We start from the raw sequence: 9683 nt of genomic DNA, 5'->3' as shown, positions 1-9683 counted from the left end.
AGGCATCATAGAGAACCAATTTAGAAGAAAATGAAGCTTTGGACAAGGAAAAGCAAGGAGGGTTCTACATCCATCATTCCATGGCATCTTAAGCCCTAGACTACGACTTGACAACTACAGTAGTGCTAGCACCATTCTTAGCTTCTAATATGGATTTGTAGGGCATCAAAATTGCATATTTAGCTCAACCAAAAAGTTCTAGAGAAATTGATTCTACTGATTTTCAAGCCATGGAAGAGATAGAGAAGGATCATCCCAACATAGAGCAAGAATGCAAAGATTTATATTGAGAGCCCCTTAATTAACTCAAAAATGTTGAATAAAAAGTTTTTGTTATGCATTTCATTTAATAATTTCAAAGATTTTTTCTATGTGGTGTTCCTTTGACCTGTAAATTTGCATATATTTGGTTCTAGACACTGTACATGCTCTCAAAGCATGTGATAAGGCCGTCCATACATCTTTCCTCAGGATTTGCACTAGTGAAATTAAAGAGACCGCTTCTTTGCTCTACCGCAAGGATTTGTCTTCAAGGGGGATCGATTTGCCTTTGAGTTATCTGAGGGATAGGTGTGGCCCAACTTCTTAACATCAAACCAAAAGCCTCTGAGTCAATTTGAATTTGGATCCTGTTTCTAGCCATGCAAGGGGAATTGACTAACCTTTCAAGTCGTCTAAAGGATATATGTGACCCGAGCTCTAAACATCAAAATGCATGACTCTAAGCCAATTTCAATCAGCCTTTCACCAAGCATTGTTAGGTTACGTAGAGTCATATTGGTGGATCACCACCTCTGAGCAGCAGAAACACATGCTAGCTTTCCATTCATTGTTCTTTACTCCAAACTCCCTTTTGAGATTAATGTCATCTCTTAGTTTAGCTCCACCTATGAGGTGAAGGAACCATCCCTATGCTAACATCTTAAACTTCACCTAAGCTATAAGGTCAATATCCTAACACATTTACTTTGGTGTCATATTTGCATTACATATTGACTATTAAGCCATCTTCTATGCCAATTAGTTTTAGAGTAGTGTTTTCTCTCTCTCTCTCTCTCTCTCTCTCTCTCTCTCTCTCTCTCTCTCTCTCTCTCTCGGGGGTTAGATCTTTAAGGTCTCGGGATAGTTTCCTATGACGTTAAAACTCTCTTCTTCTCGGGTGTGTGTGTGGGTGTATGTGTGTGTACGAGCGCTAATAAAAAGAGGAAAATGGTATAACCTTTCTATCACCCCAAGTGTGGTAGATTGGTTATGCCGTTTCCCTCTTGAATAAGAGGTCTTGAGTTCAACACCTCGTCGCTAGACCTTTAAGGTCTCTTGGGATAGTTTCCTACGACGTTAAAACTCTCTTCTTCTCGGGTGTGTGTGTGTGTGTGCGCGCGCGCGCACGCGCTAATAAAAAGAGGAAAATGGTATAACCTTTCTATCACCCAAGTGTGGTAGATTGGTTATGCCATTTCCCTCTTGAATAACAGGTCTTGAGTTGAACTCCTCGTCAGCTAGATCTTTAAGGTCTCTTGGGATAGTTTCCTACGACGTTAAAACTCTCTTCTTCTCTCTCTCTCTCTCTATATATATATATATATATATATATATATATATATATGTGTGTGTGTGTGTGTGTGTGTGTGTGTGTGTGTGTGTGTGTGTGTGTATATAATATATATATATTCTATTAGGGAACGGAGGTACAGATGCATTATGCTCCATTGGTTCTTTACGTGCCCCAAAAACATAGGGTGAAGAAGACTATGTATCCATGCAAATTTTGATAGGTTTAATTATGCACTCGCAAAACTATGTCCACAAAGAAGGGAACGCTTACAAAACCAAATAGTATATCAGTCTATTACATAGGGCAAGGGTACTTTAAATCGTGCAATGTTTTTTATCCCTACAACATACTTGACCTTATAAAGTCTCTTGTGATTCGGGTTACGGCATGGCCATTGGGGGATCTTGTTTGTGCCCCGAACGAATTAACTAGTAATAATAATGAGCATCACTTACATACATGAAAGACCCCCTTCTGATCCCTATATATGAGACCCTGCCCCAGTCAAATGAACTAGTAATAATAAGGGGCATCATTATGGCCATCATGGATGAGATACAAGATTATCTTTGTTGCATTTAATCAGTGTATGTGTGTGAGTGTGTGTGTGTGTGTGTGTGTGTGTGTGTGGTCTTCCATTTTTCGTAAATATTCAATGTGCGCTTTACATCGTGTTGTAGCCAATGTGCAACTTAGCAAGGTTCTCAAAAAAATACTATGGTAGAAACACCTCCATTTGTCTTTTTGATAATGTAGTGATTGATGTTATACCATGCAAGGTGGGGGACTCCCTCTCTCTCTCTCTCTCTCTCTCTCTCTCTCTCTCTCTCTCTCTCTCTCTCTCTCTGCGCATATCCGTCGGGTAGACCTTTTGAGGAAGACCCACCTACCCAACCCGTAGATTTCTCTTTGAACATCATACAATCAATCCCAAGAGACCTCAAATATCTATTCAAGCGAGCACCCAATTGTGTGGGTCGCAAAGCAAGATCTAATGTGTTGCTCACGCAGGCTCATTGAAGAAATCTCTCATTAGAGCATTGTAGTTTGGGCTCCAATCAATGTCACAATTGACAACCTTTCATGTAGTTTCCAACAATGCATGTGTTTGCTAGATCCTGATAGTATGTATAGAGAAACTCCATTGTAAATCGCCAGCACACATTGAGCAAACCACTCTTCCTAGACACTTGCTACAAACTAACTGCTAGGTGACTAATAAATTGTGATTTTGATGTCAATTTTCATATACCAAATGAAGCTGCATTAATTGCTACAACACAAATCCATATAGTAATCGAATGCTTCATATGTTCTAGTGGATCTACTTTAAAATACAATCGATTAATTTTCTCTTGCAAAAGCCACCAAAGCTGTATGTTTCTAGTGACAGCTATACGATTCCATGGAGAGGAGGGGTGGTTGGGACCTATCCCAAAAGATTCTCTAGACGTGACCTTTGCCCCAACAATCAATTTGCTAAATGTTGCAACTCCCTATTGCAACGCTTCTCCTCCCATTGCATCTACTAGTGCAGTATGGACAAAGTTGAGGTCACACGGATTGTGCATTCCAAATGGATTTTCTTCGGGGAGCAGCATACAAACACGAGTATGTTCAAAGGGTGGCTAGTTGCAGAATCGCCTGTGTATATTCTGGAGTGGATCTGAAAGTGGGATTACAACATGTATTGTCACTGCTACTCTGCTCTGCTCCACTATTTATCACAGCATGCTGGTGACTTGTTAAGGTCTTATGTCATTCTCGGGCACTTGGCCACAGCCACACCACCCTCATCAGCTGCGTGAGTGCTCATCTCCACCCTGATTGTATCCAAGGCCCTAAACAAATTCACCAGAAAACTAACATGCCATGTCAAGTTATAACGATTCATCACATCAAGGCAGTAGCAGCAACACAAAGCAAATTGATCCTTCTCTATTCAAAGTAAGATTAAGGCAAACCATACGAAGTCTATTTACCGCTGTGTAAGAAGAGATGCATCTGTTTGAGGGGCTATGGCGTCAGGATGTCCCACGCCAGTTAGCTCGGACGACGCAAATTCCACCATCATCCCCAGCACATTTGAGCTTACATTCACTTCCCTCGGCGTTGCTGTTATCTGTTTTAACAAAGAAACAAATTAGTACCCCTTCTCCATTAGCTTGTTAAAACAAGAAAACAGCAACCAAAGAAACAACGTAGTACATCAAAGACAATGTGGTTGATCGACAACATTTCATAGAATAGCTACACATGAAAAGCCTGCTATGCAACAAATTCAAACAAATTTAGAAAGTCCACAGGGGAGCGGAGCTGACATATTTGGATTGCTTATCTAGGACTGCAGCTACCTAGCAAAAAACATGTCCTACAAACCCTTGGTCACAATCATAAAATGTATGGCACACAAAGCCTTAAATAAGGACACCACAAATGCCAAGTGAATTACTACATACACCACAATGAAAGCACTACATGCACTGGCAATATACCCGAGTTACAGCCAAAGTTATCTCATGAGATGTGAAATACCTTGCCTTTGATCTCCTGAAGCTGCTCATAAAATAGCTCCTCCTGCCATAACCAAACACACGAAACTGTCTTCTCAACGTATAACCGGCCAGTACACAGTAGAGGGTGGTACTCATTGAACTACCTGTTAACTTTACACAAAGGATTGGGAAAAAGAGAGAATACAGCTGTGTCCAGCGACTAGAATGTCACTGCACACACCAAGACCGAAACTCTGTAGGCCCCAAAGATTGGTGCCCTTTCAGTATTTCTTTATTACAATTGCAAACAAACAACCCGAACTTGTCAAGGGCTGAAATTGTAGGTTTGTGACCCAATTTTGGCAGCACCAAAATCTTTGTCAGTGAAAAGTAGAAGTCTAGGACGGATTCCCTTGCATTTTAGAAGCTTTCTCGTGCGCTGTAAATGAATTTCAGCATGCTGTAATTTTCTGTTTTGGTCATTGACAGGTGCCCAAACTCCAGTATAACCACCCCAAGGCTTCCCTAGTGTAATTTGCAGGTTTAACCTTTTGGACAAGAACCAAATTAGCTAATTGCTAATCCCCCACAGGTACACACAGTTCCATCGCGACAGATTGCAAAATAAGAGAGTTTTCTCCCATGAAAACTCGTCCAAATGAAAGGGGACGTAGGTGTGTTTGCTTTGCTCAAAACAATCCAAAACGAAGAATTATAGCTTGCTGTGTAATTTGTAGGTTTTCTTGCCTTGGCAAACGCGCAAAAAATCCACAAGATTGTACATAGTCATCTGAAGTGTAAGGGGGAGAGAGATGAACGAGAGTGGAATCATTGCGCTACATGAAATAAGGGAAGAAGGCAGGCTTTCCATTAAAGCTTCAAACATGAAAATCCACTCATAAAAGCTGAAAATGCAGCTCCACTCACAGCTGAAAATGCAACCCCCACACTCATATTTGGGCACCCTCGGGGCAGCTGGGAGAGGGCTTCTGGAGTGCCTGTTGGCCTGCACATTGCTCTCCTACAGACATGTGCCCACTATGCCCCTTATGGTTCAGTTTCCTAACCCCTCCCAACTTATAAAGTTGTCAGTGACTTGCCAAGTGGCCCAAATTCTTTTTAGGCGCTCGCCTGCTTCCATACTCATCAGAATTCAGTGCTAAGTGGCCTGACCAATCACTGACTAACTGACCTAGATTCGCGATGTGAAAAACCCGTTTGGCTGCGGACGTTTCACACTGGCCATGCAATGTCCACTTTCACCTTTTCAAGGATTTTGGAGAAAACAAGTAAAATAAAATAAATGAAAATATGTAATAAATATTTAGAGAAGGCAACACGAAAAATACACCTCCTGGTTACATACCCTACCCTTGATATATTGCAAGCGACCTCACTTGCATGCAAATAAAACATGAAAATTCTATGATGGGAATCAAAGATATAAATACTTCCGAAAATGTAGCGTTGGATAATTAAGAAATCCCACCAAACTGACTGCCACACATATCAAACATAAAAGTCTTCTAGTGTACTCTCAAGTACAAACTTCTGCACTAAAATTCTATATGGAAAGAGTAGATAACAATTGCTTAACTACTCCTTTAAGGATCATGAACCATGCCCTCACATTGCCCAATAGAGACACATCAAGTCACTGTGGGTTCCGTTTGAAAGGCTTCAAGATATAGTTGCAATATTGGAGGTAAATCAACCAACTTAGACTCTTCCATCCATTTGGCATCCAATGATGGGTAGTTCTTGAACTTCACCAAGTAGCATCTTGCAACCTTTCCTCTAACCTTCCTTTCCTTATGTGCCAATATCTGCTCAAGAACAAGAATTTCATGCAATTCTTCCACTTCCCCCTACTCCTTATCAAGCATATTCTTTGGCGCATCACCATTAAAGGGCCTTAGAAGGCTAACGTGAAAAGCATTATATATTTTCCAGCCTCCTGGTAGCTTTAACATGTAAGCTACATTGCTCATCTTATCCGAGATCTGCGTATCGCATATTGAGCTTTGAAAACAAGCATTCCTTTCCTTTCCTTTCCTTTTCCTTAACCTAGCCTTTTCAAAGCGCAAAAGTACCCAATCACCAAGTGAAAATACAAGTTCACGACGGTGACGATCAGCGGCTTTCTTTTACTTAGCCGGAGTCTTCTCAAGAACTATCTATATCTTCTTGTATGTTTCATCCATATCTTACACAAACTTGTCTGTCTCAAATACCTTGTCCTTAGTCTGCAAAATGGGTGGGACTTTCTTCCCTCCTTCCTTTATTTGAGATGGCGCCTTACCTGTTGATGCATGCACAGTGTTATTGTAAGCATATTCAACCAATGGTAGATGGTGTTCTCACGTTGCTTTGTGCTCTAATACATAACCTTTGAGCGGATCTAAGATAGTAGAATTTGCCTCTTCTGACTGTCCATCACTTTGTGTATGAAACAAAGATGAGAACTTTAATGTAGTGCCTATACACTCAAACAATGCTTTCCAAAACAAACTCATCATACGTGGATCTCGGTCACTAACAATTGTTGAGGCATCCCGTGATACTATTGTTCATAAATATCTTAATCATATGTTCTGGCTTTATCGTCTACTTGACAGGGATGAAATGAATCTCCTTACTACACCTACAAATGATAGTCCAAATCCCATCATTACCTGTTCTGTTATTGGAAGATTAAAGATGAAGTCAATGGCTATGCTTTCCCATAGCCTATTAGGAATCGGCAATGGTTGCAACAATCTTGGTTGCTTTTGCCTGTCAAATTTGACTTTTTGGCATACTAGGCATGAACATACAAATGTATAACCTTCTTGACGTAAAGTTGGTCGATAGAAGAATGCCTCAACCGCTTTCACTGTTGCATCAATTCCATGCATCATGAGAAAGTCACTCAAGCGTATAATGTTCATGATGTTTCCCATCAAGAAGTTGATCATAAATTCTCGCAAAATTTGAATCTAAGAGGGATGCTGGAGTGTATGTTGGCCTGCACTAACGTGTGTCCACTATGTCCCTTATGGTTCAGTTTCCTCACCCCTGCGAACTTATAAAGTTGTAAGTGACTTATCGAGTGGCCCAAATTCTATTTAGGTGCACACCTACTTCCATACTCATTGGAATTCATTGCTAACTGGCCCGACCAATCACTGACCACCTAACCTAGATTCCCAATGTGAAAAACCCGTTTGGCTGCAACTATTTCACATTGGCCATGCAATGTCCACTTGCACCTTTTCAAGGGTTTCGAGAAAAACAAGTAAAAATAAAATAAATAAAAATATGTAATGAATATTTAGAGAAGGCAACACGAAAAATATACCTCGTAATGACACAAAGTGCATGTGGAGAGAGCTAATTACATTGTGTTACAAATATAAAGCTCCTGTGGTGAGAGAGATCTTGCCTTCTTGGCACGGATGTGTCCTAAGCTTTCATGGATTTGCTGCTCCAAACGGATAAGATCCCTAGACGACAATCTCTCGAGATTATCACCAATGAGGGTGCTGGTGGTCACAATAATTAGCTTTGTAAATATCAGGTTAAGTACTAATTTGAAGGACTAGACAAAATTTTGAAGATTTATCGGAATTTGACATGAATTACACCTACCTCGGCAAGTTCTTAACCTCCTCCATGAAAAGAGTCACCCTGTCACTGCTGCCAATATGCTATATATAGCATGCAAATGAGGTGTAATTACCAAAAGAGTATATATAAAGAAGTTTACTGATGTATACAATTACAAAGACAAAGAATTACTTGCATGTTGTTGTTGTTGTTGTTGTTGTTGTCGTCAGAATGGTTGCAAGCCTTCCTATAGCGCTCCAAAACATTCTGCATGCTACACAAGTCAAATCTTCTCTCTCTCTCTCTCTCTCTCTCTCTCTCTCTCTCTCTCTCTCTCTCTCTCTCTCTCTCTCTCTCTCAAATACTTTCTTGAATACAAAGTGAATGTGTGACTAGTCAAGATACACAATGTCCTTTTGTTTACTTAGATTTGCTTCGTAAACACAAAAGATGTAAAAGAGAAGTGAGAACCGTGCGGCAATTGCAATAGAGTAGGAGTGGGAACCAGCTACTTGTTGGGTGCAAAGACCCAACTAGTAACGTTTTTGTAGGGCCCCCTCTTATAAGATGTACCAAGTGGCTGCATTGAAGGGCCAAGTTTGCCAAACCATGGTTACCTAGAACGGGAAACTGGAACGCAGAACGGGGAAAAACAACAAGTGTGAAACGCCATTCCTTGTTACAAATACTAACGTCTAAAACACGGAACAGGGATATGGAACGGGAAGTTGGAATGGAAATGGGGAACGAAAACCTAAAAATCGCCATTCCCATGTAATCAAAGTGCTAGGCTGATACATCTCATAGAGGAGACCCATTAAATATTAGAAAGACCCTTTGCAAGATAAAAATACACACCAAAATTAAAAAAAGAATGTCCCCTATCTCTCTTTTCCTCTCAGGCATTTCACAATTTGAAGGACATTTTGGGTATTTTCCCCAAGTTTTAGGGATATTTTGGTAAAATCTATTCGGAAAGCTCATGAACACAAAACAAAAATGGCTTTGAAACAATAACTAAACCATTTGAAAACGACTATAAGAACGATGTTTTGTACATCTAGCTTTGATTGGAAACTTATGGAGTTTTGAAAGGGTTTTGATAAAGGATAATCAATATGGCAATTGAAACCACTATGTGTCAGGTGTAGCGGAATGATTGTTTGCGCTTTCCTCAAGATGAGTGCTCCGAACTGTGCTCAAGGTTCCTTTTAGTTCTTATGGAAGGGAGAGCCTTCCGTTCTTAAGGGAAAGTGCTATGATCATAAACAAAGTGAATGGACACTGTGCGTGCAAGTGTATGAGACTGAGAGATAGAGAGAGAAGAGAGATACGACACCAGAGACATTGTAAAACCCTCCTCCGAAGGCCCCACTCTCGTCGGCGAGAGTGGTCTACTTATGCTTGCACAAAGGGGTACAATGCGGATGCAATGGACTGATGCAACTTGGGACTATGCCGATGACGACAACGGTGATGACGACGACGACTTTAGGGCTGAAATCTGTGGTCTTTCTACCGCTGAAAATCTGCAAATCTTTGGGCTGTTTTGGGTGGCTAAAAATGACTGTTTTGGCTGTGTTTTCGAGGCTGGAAATTGGGGATATCTGCAATGCTTGTAAGGCTGAATCTGCTGCTGATTTGAAGGCTGAAAACGCTACTGCATTTGCTTCAGAACAGGCTGAAAATGAAAACGCTGGACAAGTCTGTTACAGATTGGCTGCAAACCAAAAACGCTGGCTGTTCTTCTGGCTACTGAATTTCGGGACAGTTTTGGTGGCTGAAAATTCTAAAGAGTTTTTAGACTTGATAGAAATAACCAGCGATGCCTTGAGAAACAAGAGTCATTCAAAGATCCCACGACCTTGGACACAAGAGCCTCTTGCTCTATCAACTGAGCTAGCATTCGTGTGACATGTAGCCCTTAGGTGTTGTTCCCCAAGTCTATATGATGGGTTGGCCAACCTTATCCGGTTGGGATGCTCCACCTCACACTGTTGTCAAAGTCGACGATACAAAAGCATAGAGACCAAGGAGAGTGATCA

At 40.8% G+C, this 9683-nt stretch overlaps 1 pseudogene; it reads right to left on the bottom strand.

Annotated features, from left to right (window-relative positions):
• Positions 1 to 3272: 3272 nt before the first annotated feature.
• LOC147458673 (floral homeotic protein AGAMOUS-like) lies at positions 3273 to 7911 on the bottom strand (annotated as a pseudogene).
• Between the last annotated feature and the right edge of the window lie 1772 nt (positions 7912 to 9683).

The sequence above is a fragment of the Adiantum capillus-veneris genome, chromosome 4, assembly GCF_014529385.1.
Source record: "Adiantum capillus-veneris isolate H3 chromosome 4, ASM1452938v2, whole genome shotgun sequence".
Classification (NCBI taxonomy): domain Eukaryota; kingdom Viridiplantae; phylum Streptophyta; class Polypodiopsida; order Polypodiales; family Pteridaceae; genus Adiantum; species Adiantum capillus-veneris.
Note: the sequence above shows the minus strand (reverse complement) of the source record. Positions and strands in the feature narration are given on the sequence as shown.